Here is a 15,623-nt window from a genome sequence, read left to right as displayed (position 1 = left end):
TTGTACTTATCGTCAGCAAAGCTATGTCGCTTGTTGCTGTAGGCGGAAACAGAAAAGGACCATAGTAGAACACAGATGAAGCTTCTAAGTTGATGTAATAGCCAATAAGAAGTAGTACAATTAAAGTTTTAGGTATCGGTTATTGACTTTTTACCCTTCTTTGGTGCCTTGGACACGAGCTAGGAACTTAAGATTTTGCATGAGGGAGGACTAGCAGCCGAGTTGCACGGGAGAATGTGAAAAGTGTTCATATGTAGTAAAAACCTGAGAAATCCGCCCGTATTCGTCATTTGTTATCGAATCGACTTAAAGCCAGATCGTCACATTGGCCGCTCTTCTCTCTGAAACGGTTGTACTTATCGTCTACAAAGCTATGTCGCGTGCTGCGATATGCGGAGACATTGAAAGCACCATAGTAGAAGACAAATGATGCGTCTAAGTTGATGTAATAGCCAGTAAGAAGTAGTCCAATTCAAGATTTAGGTATCGATTATTGACTTTTTAGCTGGCTTTGGTGCCTTGGACATGAGCTAGGACCTTATGATTCTGCATGAAACGAGGACTAGCGGCCGCGTTGCACGGGAGTATGTGAAAAGTGTTCATATGTAGTAAAAACCTGAGAAATCCGTCCATTTTCGTCATTTGTTATCGAATCGACTTAAAGCCAGATCGTCACATTGGCCGCTCTTCTCTCTGAAACGGTTGTACTTATCGTCTGCAAAACTATGTCGCGTGCTGCGGTATGCGGAGAAACTAAAAGCACCGTAGTAGAACACAGAAGAAGCTTCTAAGTTGATGTAATAGCCAGGAAGAAGTAGTACAATTCAAGTTTTAGGTATTGATTATTGACTTTTTAGCTGGCTTTGGTGCCTTGGACATGAGCTAGGACCTTAAGATTCTGCATGAAAGGAGGACTGGCAGCCGAGTTGCAAGGGAGAATGTGAAAAGTGTTCATATGTAGTAAAAACCTGAGAAATCGGTCGGTTTTCGTCATTTGTTATGGAATCGACTTAAAGCCAGATCGTCACATTGGCCGCTCTGCTCTCGGAAACGGTTGTACTTATCGTCTGCAAAGCTATGTCGCTTGTTGCTGTAGGCGGAAACAGAAAAGCACCATAGTAGAACACAGATGAAGCTTCTAAGTTGATGTAATAGCCAATAAGAAGTAGTACAATTCTAGTTTTAGGTATCGATTATTGACTTTTTAGCTGGCTTTGGTGCCTAGGACATGAGCTAGTATCTTAAGATTCTGCATGAAAGGAGGACTAGCAGTCGAGTTGCACGGGAGAATGTGAAAAGTGTTCATAAGTAGTAAAAACCTTAGTGATCCGTTCGACATCGTCATTTGTTAACGAATCGACTTAAAGCCAGATCGTCACATTGGCCGCTCTTCTCTCTGAAACGGTTGTACTTATCGTCTGCAAAGCTATGTCGCGTGCTGCGGTATGTGGAGACACTAAAAGCACCATATGAGATCACAGATGAAGCTTCTAAGTTGATGTAATAGCCAGTAAGAAGTAGTACAATTCATGTTTTAGGTATCGATTATTGACTTTTTAGCTGGCTTTGGTGCCTTGGACATGAGCTAGGACCTTAAGATTCTGCATGAAAGGAGGACTAGCAGCCGAGTTGCAGGGGAAAATGTGAAAAGTGTTCATATGTAGAAAAAACCTGAGAAATCCGTCCGTTTTCGTCATTTGTTATCGAATCGACTTTAAGCCAGATCGTCACTTTGGCCGCTCTTCTCTCTGAAACGGTTGTACTTATCGTCTACAAAGCTATGTCGCGTGCTGCGGTATGCGGAGACACTAAAATCACCATAGTAGAACACAGATGGGGCTTCTAAGTTGATGTAATAGCCAGTAAGAAGTAGTACAATTCAAGTTTTAGGTATCGATTATTGACTTTTTAGATAGCATTGGTGCCTTGGACATGAGCTAGGACCTTAAGATTCTGCATGAAAGGAGGACTAGCAGCCGAGTAACACGGGAGAATGTGAAAAGTGTTCATACGTAGTAAAATCCTTGGAAATTCGTCCGTTTTCGTCATTTGTTATCGAATCGACTTAAAGCCAGATCGTCACATTGGCCGCTCTTCTCTGAAACGCTTGTACTTATCGTCTGCAAAGCTATGTCGCATACTGCGGGATGCTGAGACACTACAAGCAGCATAGTAGAACACAGATGAAGTTTCTAAGTTGATGTAATAGCCAGTAAGAAGTAGTACAATTCAAGTTTTAGGTATCGATTATTGACTTTTTAGCTAGCTTTGGTGCCTTGGACATGAGCTAGGACCTTAAGATTCTGCATGAAAGGAGGACTAGCAGCCGAGTAGCACGGGAAAATGTGAAAAGTGTTCATATGTAGTAAAAACCTGAGAAATTCGTCCGTTTTCGTCATTTGTTATCGAATCGACTTAAAGCCAGATCGTCACATTGGCCGCTCTTCTCTCTGAAACGCTTGTACTTATCGTCTGCAAAGCTATGTCGCATGCTGCGGTATGCTGAGACACTACAAGCAGCATAGTGGAACACAGATGAGGCTTCTATGTTGACGTAATAGCCAGTAAGAAGTAGTACAATTCAAGTTTTAGGTATCGATTATTGACTTTTTAGCTGGCTTTGGTGCCTTGGACATGAGCTAGGACCTTAAGATTCTGCATGAAAGGAGGACTAGCAGCCGAGTTGCAGGGGAGAATGTAAAAAGTGTTCATATGAAGTAAAGACCTGAGTAATCCGTCCGTTTTCGTCATTTGTTATCGAATCGACTTAAAGCCAGATCGTCACATTGGCCGCTCTGCTCTCAGAAACGGTTGTACTTATCGTCTGCAAAGCTATGTCGCGTGTTGCCGTAGGCGGAAACAGAAAAGCACCATAGTAGAACACAGATGAAGCTTCTAAGTTGATGTAATAGCCAGTAAGAAGTAGACCAATTGGAGATTTAGGTATCGATTATTGACTTTTTAGCTGGCTTTGGTGATTTGGACATGAGCTAGGACTTTAAGATTCTGCATAAAGGAGGACTAGCAGCCCAGTTGCACGGGAGAATGTGAAAAGTGTTCATATGTATTAAAAACCTGAGACATCCGTCCGTTTTCATCATTTGTTATCGAATCGACTTAAAGCCAGATCGTCACATTGGCCGCTCTTCTCTCTGAAACGGTTGTACTTATCGTCTGCAAAGCTATGTCGCGTGCTGCGGTATGCGGAGACACTAAAAGCACCATAGTAGAACACAGATGAAGCTTCCAAGTTGATGTAATAGCCAGTAAGAAGTAGTACAATTCAAGTTTTACGTATCGATTATTGCCTTTTTAGCTGGCTTTGGTGCCTTGGACATGAGCTAGTACCTTAAGATTCTGCATGAAAGGAGGACTAGCAGCCGAGTTGCACGGGAGAATGTGAAAAGTGTTCATATGTAGTAAAAACCTGAGACATCCGTCCGTTTTCGTCATTTGTTATCGAATCGTCTTAAAGCCAGATAGTCACATTGGCCGCTCTTATCTCCGAAACGCTTGTACTTATCGTCTGCAAAGCTATGTCGCGTGCTGCGGTATGCGGAGACACTAAAATCACCATAGTAGAACACAGACCAAGCTTCTAAGTTGATGTAATAGCCAGTAAGAAGTAGTACAATTCAAGTTTTAGGTATCGATTATTGACTTTTTAGCTGGCTTTGGTGCCTTGGACAATAGCTAGGTCCTTAAGATTCTGCATGAAAGGAGGAGTATCAGCCGAGTTGCAGGGGAAAATGTGAAAAGTGTTAATATGTAGTAAAAACCTGAGAAATCTGTCCGTTTTCGTCATTTGTTATCGAATTGACTTAAAGCCAGATCGTCACATTGGCCGCTCTGCTCTCGGAAACGGTTGTACTTATCGTCTGCAAAGCTATGTCGCGTGTTGCCGTAGGCGGAAACAGGAAAAGCACCATAGTAGAACACAGATGAAGCTTCTAAGTTGATGTAATAGCGAGTAAGAAGTAGTCCAATTCAAGTTTTAGGTATCGATTATTGACTTTTTAGCTGGCTTTGGTGCCTTGGACATGAGCTAGGACCTTAAGATTCTGCATGAAAGGAGGACTAGCAGCCGAGTAGCACGGGAGAATGTGAAAAGTGTTCATATGTAGTAAAAACCTGAGAAATTCGTCCGTTTTCGTCATTTGTTATCGAATCGACTTAAAGCCAGATCGTCACATTGGCCGCTCTTCTCTCTGAAACGGTTGTACTTATAGTCTACAAAGCTATGTCGCGTGCTGCGGTATGCGGAGAAACTAAAAGCACCATAGTAGAACACAGATGAAGCTTCTAAGTTGATGTAATAGCCAGGAAGAAGTAGTACAATTCAAGTTTTAGGTATTGATTATTGACTTTTTAGCTGGCTTTGTTGCCTTGGACATGAGCTAGGACCTTAAGATTCTGCATGAAAGGAGGCCTAGCAGCCGAGTTGCAAGGGAGAATGTGAAAAGTGTTCATATGTAGTAAAAACCTGAGAAATCGGTCCGTTTTCGTCATTTGTTATCGAATCGACTTAAAGCCAGATCGTCACATTAGCCGCTCTTCTCTCTGAAACGCTTGTACTTATCGTCTGCAAAGCTATGTCGCTTGCTGCGGTATGCGGAAACACTAAAATCACCATAGTAGAACACAGATGAAGCTTCTAAGTTGATGTAATAGCCAGTAAGAAGTAGTACAATTCAAGTTTTAGGTATCGATTATTGACTTTTTAGCTGGCTTTGGTGCCTTGGACATGAGCTAGGACCTTAAGATTCTGCATGAAAGGAGGACTAGCAGCCGAGTTGCAGGGGAGAATGTAAAAAGTGTTCATATGAAGTAAAAACCTGAGAAATCCGTCCGTTTTCGTCATTTGTTATCGAATCGACTTAAAGCCAGATCGTCACATTGGCCGCTCTGCTCTCGGAAACGGTTGTACTTATCGTCAGCAAAGCTATGTCGCTTGTTGCTGTAGGCGGAAACAGAAAAGGACCATAGTAGAACACAGATGAAGCTTCTAAGTTGATGTAATAGCCAATAAGAAGTAGTACAATTAAAGTTTTAGGTATCGGTTATTGACTTTTTACCCTTCTTTGGTGCCTTGGACACGAGCTAGGAACTTAAGATTTTGCATGAGGGAGGACTAGCAGCCGAGTTGCACGGGAGAATGTGAAAAGTGTTCATATGTAGTAAAAACCTGAGAAATCCGCCCGTATTCGTCATTTGTTATCGAATCGACTTAAAGCCAGATCGTCACATTGGCCGCTCTTCTCTCTGAAACGGTTGTACTTATCGTCTACAAAGCTATGTCGCGTGCTGCGATATGCGGAGACATTGAAAGCACCATAGTAGAAGACAAATGATGCGTCTAAGTTGATGTAATAGCCATTAAGAAGTAGTCCAATTCAAGATTTAGGTATCGATTATTGACTTTTTAGCTGGCTTTGGTGCCTTGGACATGAGCTAGGACCTTATGATTCTGCATGAAACGAGGACTAGCGGCCGCGTTGCACGGGAGTATGTGAAAAGTGTTCATATGTAGTAAAAACCTGAGAAATCCGTCCATTTTCGTCATTTGTTATCGAATCGACTTAAAGCCAGATCGTCACATTGGCCGCTCTTCTCTCAGAAACGGTTGTACTTATCGTCTGCAAAGCTATGTCGCGTGTTGCCGTAGGCGGAAACAGAAAAGCACCATAGTAGAACACAGATGAAGCTTCTAAGTTGATGTAATAGCCAGTAAGAAGTAGACCAATTGGAGATTTAGGTATCGATTATTGACTTTTTAGCTGGCTTTGGTGATTTGGACATGAGCTAGGACTTTAAGATTCTGCATAAAAGGAGGACTAGCAGCCCAGTTGCACGGGAGAATGTGAAAAGTGTTCATATGTATTAAAAACCTGAGACATCCGTCCGTTTTCATCATTTGTTATCGAATCGACTTAAAGCCAGATCGTCACATTGGCCGCTCTTCTCTCTGAAACGGTTGTACTTATCGTCTGCAAAGCTATGTCGCGTGCTGCGGTATGCGGAGACACTAAAAGCACCATAGTAGAACACAGATGAAGCTTCCAAGTTGATGTAATAGCCAGTAAGAAGTAGTACAATTCAAGTTTTACGTATCGATTATTGCCTTTTTAGCTGGCTTTGGTGCCTTGGACATGAGCTAGTACCTTAAGATTCTGCATGAAAGGAGGACTAGCAGCCGAGTTGCACGGGAGAATGTGAAAAGTGTTCATATGTAGTAAAAACCTGAGACATCCGTCCGTTTTCGTCATTTGTTATCGAATCGTCTTAAAGCCAGATAGTCACATTGGCCGCTCTTATCTCCGAAACGCTTGTACTTATCGTCTGCAAAGCTATGTCGCGTGCTGCGGTATGCGGAGACACTAAAATCACCATAGTAGAACACAGACCAAGCTTCTAAGTTGATGTAATAGCCAGTAAGAAGTAGTACAATTCAAGTTTTAGGTATCGATTATTGACTTTTTAGCTGGCTTTGGTGCCTTGGACATGAGCTAGGTCCTTAAGATTCTGCATGAAAGGAGGAGTATCAGCCGAGTTGCAGGGGAAAATGTGAAAAGTGTTCATATGTAGTAAAAACCTGAGAAATCTGTCCGTTTTCGTCATTTGTTATCGAATCGACTTAAAGCCAGATCGTCACATTGGCCGCTCTGCTCTCGGAAACGGTTGTACTTATCGTCTGCAAAGCTATGTCGCGTGTTGCCGTAGGCGGAAACAGGAAAAGCACCATAGTAGAACACAGATGAAGCTTCTAAGTTGATGTAATAGCGAGTAAGAAGTAGTCCAATTCAAGTTTTAGGTATCGATTATTGACTTTTTAGCTGGCTTTGGTGCCTTGGACATGAGCTAGGACCTTAAGATTCTGCATGAAAGGAGGACTAGCAGCCGAGTAGCACGGGAGAATGTGAAAAGTGTTCATATGTAGTAAAAACCTGAGAAATTCGTCCGTTTTCGTCATTTGTTATCGAATCGACTTAAATCCAGATCGTCACATTGGCCGCTCTTCTCTCTGAAACGGTTGTACTTATAGTCTACAAAGCTATGTCGCGTGCTGCGGTATGCGGAGAAACTAAAAGCACCGTAGTAGAACACAGATGAAGCTTCTAAGTTGATGTAATAGCCAGGAAGAAGTAGTACAATTCACGTTTTAGGTATTGATTATTGACTTTTTAGCTGGCTTTGTTGCCTTGGACATGAGCTAGGACCTTAAGATTCTGCATGAAAGGAGGCCTAGCAGCCGAGTTGCAAGGGAGAATGTGAAAAGTGTTCATATGTAGTAAAAACCTGAGAAATCGGTCCGTTTTCGTCATTTGTTATCGAATCGACTTAAAGCCAGATCGTCACATTAGCCGCTCTTCTCTCTGAAACGCTTGTACTTATCGTCTGCAAAGCTATGTCGCTTGCTGCGGTATGCGGAAACACTAAAATCACCATAGTAGAACACAGATGAAGCTTCTAAGTTGATGTAATAGCCAGTAAGAAGTAGTACAATTCAAGTTTTAGGTATCGATTATTGACTTTTTAGCTGGCTTTGGTGCCTTGGACATGAGCTAGGACCTTAAGATTCTGCATGAAAGGAGGACTAGCAGCCGAGTTGCAGGGGAGAATGTAAAAAGTGTTCATATGAAGTAAAAACCTGAGAAATCCGTCCGTTTTCGTCATTTGTTATCGAATCGACTTAAAGCCAGATCGTCACATTGGCCGCTCTGCTCTCGGAAACGGTTGTACTTATCGTCAGCAAAGCTATGTCGCTTGTTGCTGTAGGCGGAAACAGAAAAGGACCATAGTAGAACACAGATGAAGCTTCTAAGTTGATGTAATAGCCAATAAGAAGTAGTACAATTAAAGTTTTAGGTATCGGTTATTGACTTTTTACCCTTCTTTGGTGCCTTGGACACGAGCTAGGAACTTAAGATTTTGCATGAGGGAGGACTAGCAGCCGAGTTGCACGGGAGAATGTGAAAAGTGTTCATATGTAGTAAAAACCTGAGAAATCCGCCCGTATTCGTCATTTGTTATCGAATCGACTTAAAGCCAGATCGTCACATTGGCCGCTCTTCTCTCTGAAACGGTTGTACTTATCGTCTACAAAGCTATGTCGCGTGCTGCGATATGCGGAGACATTGAAAGCACCATAGTAGAAGACAAATGATGCGTCTAAGTTGATGTAATAGCCAGTAAGAAGTAGTCCAATTCAAGATTTAGGTATCGATTATTGACTTTTTAGCTGGCTTTGGTGCCTTGGACATGAGCTAGGACCTTATGATTCTGCATGAAACGAGGACTAGCGGCCGCGTTGCACGGGAGTATGTGAAAAGTGTTCATATGTAGTAAAAACCTGAGAAATCCGTCCATTTTCGTCATTTGTTATCGAATCGACTTAAAGCCAGATCGTCACATTGGCCGCTCTTCTCTCTGAAACGGTTGTACTTATCGTCTGCAAAACTATGTCGCGTGCTGCGGTATGCGGAGAAACTAAAAGCACCGTAGTAGAACACAGAAGAAGCTTCTAAGTTGATGTAATAGCCAGGATGAAGTAGTACAATTCAAGTTTTAGGTATCGATTATTGACTTTTTAGCTGGCTTTGGTGCCTTGGACATGAGCTAGGACCTTAAGATTCTGCATGAAAGGTGGACTAGCAGCCGAGTTGCAGGGGAGAATGTAAAAAGTGTTCATATGAAGTTAAAACCTGAGATATCCGTCCGTTTTCGTCATTTGTTATGGAATCGACTTAAAGCCAGATCGTCACATTGGCCGCTCTGCTCTCGGAAACGGTTGTACTTATCGTCTGCAAAGCTATGTCGCTTGTTGCTGTAGGCGGAAACAGAAAAGCACCATAGTAGAACACAGATGAAGCTTCTAAGTTGATGTAATAGCCAGTAAGAAGTAGTACAATTCTAGTTTTAGGTATCGATTATTGACTTTTTAGCTGGCTTTGGTGCCTAGGACATGAGCTAGTATCTTAAGATTCTGCATGAAAGGAGGACTAGCAGTCGAGTTGCACGGGAGAATGTGAAAAGTGTTCATAAGTAGTAAAAACCTTAGAGATCCGTTCGACATCGTCATTTGTTAACGAATCGACTTAAAGCCAGATCGTCACATTGGCCGCTCTTCTCTCTGAAACGGTTGTACTTATCGTCTGCAAAGCTATGTCGCGTGCTGCGGTATGTGGAGACACTAAAAGCACCATATGAGATCACAGATGAAGCTTCTAAGTTGATGTAATAGCCAGTAAGAAGTAGTACAATTCATGTTTTAGGTATCGATTATTGACTTTTTAGCTGGCTTTGGTGCCTTGGACATGAGCTAGGACCTTAAGATTCTGCATGAAAGGAGGACTAGCAGCCGAGTTGCAGGGGAAAATGTGAAAAGTGTTCATATGTAGAAAAAACCTGAGAAATCCGTCTGTTTTCGTCATTTGTTATCGAATCGACTTAAAGCCAGATCGTCACATTGGCCGCTCTTCTCTCTGAAACGGTTGTACTTATCGTCTGCAAAGCTATGTCACGTGTTGCCGTAGGCGGAAACAGGAAAAGCACCATAGTAGAACACAGATGAAGCTTCTAAGTTGATGTAATAGCGAGTAAGAAGTAGTCCAATTCAAGTTTTAGGTATCGATTATTGACTTTTTAGCTGGCTTTGGTGCCTTGGACATGAGCTAGGACCTTAAGATTCTGCATGAAAGGAGGACTAGCAGCCGAGTTGCACGGGAGAATGTGAAATGTGTTCATATGTAGTAAAAACCTGAGAAATCCGTCCGTTTTCGTCATTTGTTATCGAATCGACTTTAAGCCAGATCGTCACTTTGGCCGCTCTTCTCTCTGAAACGGTTGTACTTATCGTCTACAAAGCTATGTCGCGTGCTGCGGTATGCGGAGACACTAAAATCACCATAGTAGAACACAGATGGGGCTTCTAAGTTGATGTAATAGCCAGTAAGAAGTAGTACAATTCAAGTTTTAGGTATCGATTATTGACTTTTTAGCTAGCATTGGTGCCTTGGACATGAGCTAGGACCTTAAGATTCTGCATGAAAGGAGGACTAGCAGCCGAGTAACACGGGAGAATGTGAAAAGTGTTCATACGTAGTAAAATCCTTGGAAATTCGTCCGTTTTCGTCATTTGTTATCGAATCGACTTAAAGCCAGATCGTCACATTGGACGCTCTTCTCTGAAACGCTTGTACTTATCGTCTGCAAAGCTATGTCGCATACTGCGGGATGCTGAGACACTACAAGCAGCATAGTAGAACACAGATGAAGTTTCTAAGTTGATGTAATAGCCAGTAAGAAGTAGTACAATTCAAGTTTTAGGTATCGATTATTGACTTTTTAGCTAGCTTTGGTGCCTTGGACATGAGCTAGGACCTTAAGATTCTGCATGAAAGGAGGACTAGCAGCCGAGTAGCACGGGAAAATGTGAAAAGTGTTCATATGTAGTAAAAACCTGAGAAATTCGTCCGTTTTCGTCATTTGTTATCGAATCGACTTAAAGCCAGATCGTCACATTGGCCGCTCTTCTCTCTGAAACGCTTGTACTTATCGTCTGCAAAGCTATGTCGCATGCTGCGGTATGCTGAGACACTACAAGCAGCATAGTAGAACACAGATGAGGCTTCTATGTTGACGTAATAGCCAGTAAGAAGTAGTACAATTCAAGTTTTAGGTATCGATTATTGACTTTTTAGCTGGCTTTGGTGCCTTGGACATGAGCTAGGACCTTAAGATTCTGCATGAAAGGAGGACTAGCAGCCGAGTTGCAGGGGAGAATGTAAAAAGTGTTCATATGAAGTAAAGACCTGAGTAATCCGTCCGTTTTCGTCATTTGTTATCGAATCGACTTAAAGCCAGATCGTCACATTGGCCGCTCTGCTCTCAGAAACGGTTGTACTTATCGTCTGCAAAGCTATGTCGCGTGTTGCCGTAGGCGGAAACAGAAAAGCACCATAGTAGAACACAGATGAAGCTTCTAAGTTGATGTAATAGCCAGTAAGAAGTAGACCAATTGGAGATTTAGGTATCGATTATTGACTTTTTAGCTGGCTTTGGTGATTTGGACATGAGCTAGGACTTTAAGATTCTGCATAAAAGGAGGACTAGCAGCCCAGTTGCACGGGAGAATGTGAAAAGTGTTCATATGTATTAAAAACCTGAGACATCCGTCCGTTTTCATCATTTGTTATCGAATCGACTTAAAGCCAGATCGTCACATTGGCCGCTCTTCTCTCTGAAACGGTTGTACTTATCGTCTGCAAAGCTATGTCGCGTGCTGCGGTATGCGGAGACACTAAAAGCACCATAGTAGAACACAGATGAAGCTTCCAAGTTGATGTAATAGCCAGTAAGAAGTAGTACAATTCAAGTTTTACGTATCGATTATTGCCTTTTTAGCTGGCTTTGGTGCCTTGGACATGAGCTAGTACCTTAAGATTCTGCATGAAAGGAGGACTAGCAGCCGAGTTGCACGGGAGAATGTGAAAAGTGTTCATATGTAGTAAAAACCTGAGACATCCGTCCGTTTTCGTCATTTGTTATCGAATCGTCTTAAAGCCAGATAGTCACATTGGCCGCTCTTATCTCCGAAACGCTTGTACTTATCGTCTGCAAAGCTATGTCGCGTGCTGCGGTATGCGGAGACACTAAAATCACCATAGTAGAACACAGACCAAGCTTCTAAGTAGATGTAATAGCCAGTAAGAAGTAGTACAATTCAAGTTTTAGGTATCGATTATTGACTTTTTAGCTGGCTTTGGTGCCTTGGACATGAGCTAGGTCCTTAAGATTCTGCATGAAAGGAGGAGTATCAGCCGAGTTGCAGGGGAAAATGTGAAAAGTGTTCATATGTAGTAAAAACCTGAGAAATCTGTCCGTTTTCGTCATTTGTTATCGAATCGACTTAAAGCCAGATCGTCACATTGGCCGCTCTGCTCTCGGAAACGGTTGTACTTATCGTCTGCAAAGCTATGTCGCGTGTTGCCGTAGGCGGAAACAGGAAAAGCACCATAGTAGAACACAGATGAAGCTTCTAAGTTGATGTAATAGCGAGTAAGAAGTAGTCCAATTCAAGTTTTAGGTATCGATTATTGACTTTTTAGCTGGCTTTGGTGCCTTGGACATGAGCTAGGACCTTAAGATTCTGCATGAAAGGAGGACTAGCAGCCGAGTAGCACGGGAGAATGTGAAAAGTGTTCATATGTAGTAAAAACCTGAGAAATTCGTCCGTTTTCGTCATTTGTTATCGAATCGACTTAAAGCCAGATCGTCACATTGGCCGCTCTTCTCTCTGAAACGGTTGTACTTATAGTCTACAAAGCTATGTCGCGTGCTGCGGTATGCGGAGACACTAAAATCACCATAGTAGAACACAGATGGAGCTACTAAGTTGATGTAATAGCCAGTAAGAAGTAGTTCAATTCAAGTTTTAGGTATCGATTATTGACTTTTTAGCTAGCTTTGGTGCCTTGGACATGAGCTAGGACCTTAAGATTCTGCATGAAAGGAGGACTAGCAGCCGAGTAGCACGGGAGAATGTGAAAAGTGTTCATATGTAGTAAAAAACTGGGAAATTCGTCCGTTTTCGTCATTTGTTATCCAATCGACTTAAAGCCACATCGTCTTATTGGCCGCTCTTCTCTCTGAAACGCGTGTACTTATCGCCTGCAAAGCTATGTCGCATGCTGCGGTATGCTGAGACACTACAGGCAGCATAGTAGAACACAGATGAAGCTTCTAAGTTGATGTAATAGCCAGTAAGAATTAGTACAATTCAAGTTTTAGGTATCGATTATTGACTTTTTAGCTAGCTTTGGTGCCTTGGACATGAGCTAGGACTTAAGATTCTGCATGAAAGGAGGACTAGCAGCCGAGTAGCACGGGAGAATGTGAAAAGTGATCATATGTAGTAAAAACCTGAGTAATCCGTCCGTTTTCGTCATTTGTTATCGAATCGACTTAAAGCCAGATCATCACATTGGCCGCTCTGCTCTCGGAAACGGTTGCACTTATCGTCTGCAAAGCAATGTCGCGTTTTGCCGTAGGCGGAAACAGAAAAGAACCATAGTAGAACACAGATGAAGCTTCTAAGTTGATGTAATAGCCAGTAAGGAGTAGACCAATTGGAGATTTAGGTATCGATTATTGACTTTTTAGCTGGCTTTGGTGCCTTGGACATGAGCTAGGACTTTAAGATTCTGCATAAAAGGAGGACTAGCAGCCCAGTTGCACGGGAGAATGTGAAAAGTGTTCATATGTATTAAAAACCTGAGACATCCGTCCGTTTTCGTCATTTGTGATCGAATCGACTTAAAGCCAGATCGTCACATTGGCCGCTCTTCTCTCTGAAACGGCTGTACTTATCGTCTGCAAAGCTATGTCGCGTGCTGCGGTATGCGGAGACACTAAAAGCACCATAGTAGAACACAGATGGAGCTTCTAAGTCGATGTAATAGCCAGTAAGAAGTAGTACAATTCAAGTTTTAGGTCTCGATTATTGACTTTTTAGCTGGCTTTGGTGCCTTGGACATGAGCTAGTACCTTAAAATTCTGCATGAAAGGAGGACTAGCTTCCGAGTTGCACGGGAGAATGTGAAAAGTGTTCATATGTAGTGAAAACCTTAGAAATCCATCCGTTTTCGTCATTTGTTATCGAATCGACTTAAAGCCAGATCGTCACATTGGCCGCTCTTCTCTCTGAAACGGTTGTACTTATCGTCTGCAAAGCTATGTCGCGTGCTGCGGTATGTGGAGACACTAAAATTACCATAGTAGAACACAGATGAAGCATCTAAGTTGATGTAATAGCCAGGAAGAAGTAGTACAATTCAAGTTTTAGGTATCGATTATTGACTTTTTAGCTGGCTTTGGTGCCTTCGACATGAGCTAGGACCTTAAGATTCTGCATGTAAGGAGGACTAGCAGCCGAGTTGCACGGGAGAATGTGAAAAGTGTTCATATGTAAAAAAATACCTGAGAAATCCATCCGTTTTCGTCATTTGTTATCGAATCGACTTAAAGCCAGATCGTCACATTGGTCGCTCTTCTCTCTGAAACGGTTGTTCTTATCGTCTGCAAAGCTATGTCGCATGCTGCGGTATGCTGAGACACTACAAGCAGCATAGTAGAACACAGATGAAGCTTCTAAGTTGATGTAATAGCCAGGAAGAAGTAGTCCAATTCAAGTTTTAGGTATCGATTATTGACTTTTTAGCTGACTTTGGTGCCTTGGACATGAGCTAGGACGTTAAGATTCTGCATGAAAGGAGGACTAGCAGCCGAGTTGCAGGGGAAAATGTGAAAAGTGTTCATATGTAGTAAAAACCTGAGAAATCCGTCCGTTTTCGTCATTTGTTATCGAATCGACTTAATGCCAGATCGTCACATTGGCCGCTCTGCTCTCGGAAACGGTTGTACTTATCGTCTGCAAAGCTTTGTCGCGTGTTGCCATAGGCGGAAACAGGAAAAGCACCATAGTAGAACACAGATGAAGCTTCTAAGTTGATGTAATAGCCAGTAAGAAGTAGTACAATTAAAGTTTTAGGTATCGGTTAATGACATTTACCCTTCTTTGGTGCCTTGGACACGAGCTAGGAAATTAAGATTTTGCATGAAGGAGGACTATCAGCCGAGTTGCACGGGAGAATGTGAAAAGTGTTCATATGTAGTAAAAACCTGAGAAATCCGTCCGTTTTCGTCATTTGTTATCGAATCGACTTAAAGCCAGATCGTCACATTGGCCGCTCTTCTCTCTGAAACGGTTGTACTTATCGTCTGTAAAACTATGTCGCGTGCTGCGGTATGCGGAGAAACTAAAAGCACCGTAGCAGAACACAGATGAAGCTTCTAAGTCGATGTAATAGCCAGGAAGAAGTAGTACAATTCAAGTTTTAGGTATCGATTATTGACATTTTAGCTGGCTTTGGTGCCTTGGACATGAGCTAGGACCTTAACATTCTGCATGAAAGGATTACTACCAGCCGAGTTGCACGGGAGAATGTGAAAAGTGTTCATATGTAGTAAAAACCTTAGAAATCCGTCCGTTTTCGTCATTTGTTATCGAATCGACTTAAAGCCAGATCGTCACATTGGCCGCTCTTCTCTCTGAAACGGTTGTACTTATCGTCTGCAAAGCTATGTCGCGTGCTGCGGTATGCGGAGACTCTAAAAGCACCATAGTAGAACACAGATGAAGCTTCTAAGTTGATGTAATAGCGAGTAAGAAGTAGTCCAATTCAAGTTTTAGGTATCGATTATTGACTTTTTAGCTGGCTTTGGTGCCTTGGACATGAGCTAGGACCTTAAGATTCTGCATGAAAGGGGGACTAGCAGCCGAGTAGCACGGGAGAATGTGAAAAGTGTTCATATGTAGTAAAAACCTGGGAAATTCGTCCGTTTTCGTCATTTGTTATCGAATCGACTTAAAGCCACATCGTGTTATTGGCCGCTCTTCTCTCTGAAACGCTTGTACTTATCGTCTGCAAAGCTATGTCGCATGCTGCGGTATGCTGAGACACTACAAGCAGCATAGTAGAACACAGATGAAGCTTCTAAGATGATGTAATAGCCAGTAAGAAGTAGTACAATTCAAGTTTTAGGTATCGATTATTGACTTTTTA

The sequence above is a fragment of the Schistocerca gregaria genome, unplaced genomic scaffold (genome assembly GCF_023897955.1).
Source record: "Schistocerca gregaria isolate iqSchGreg1 unplaced genomic scaffold, iqSchGreg1.2 ptg000199l, whole genome shotgun sequence".
NCBI classification, from domain to species: domain Eukaryota; kingdom Metazoa; phylum Arthropoda; class Insecta; order Orthoptera; family Acrididae; genus Schistocerca; species Schistocerca gregaria.
The sequence above is the reverse complement of the archived record's forward strand: the minus strand, read 5'-3'. Positions refer to the sequence as shown.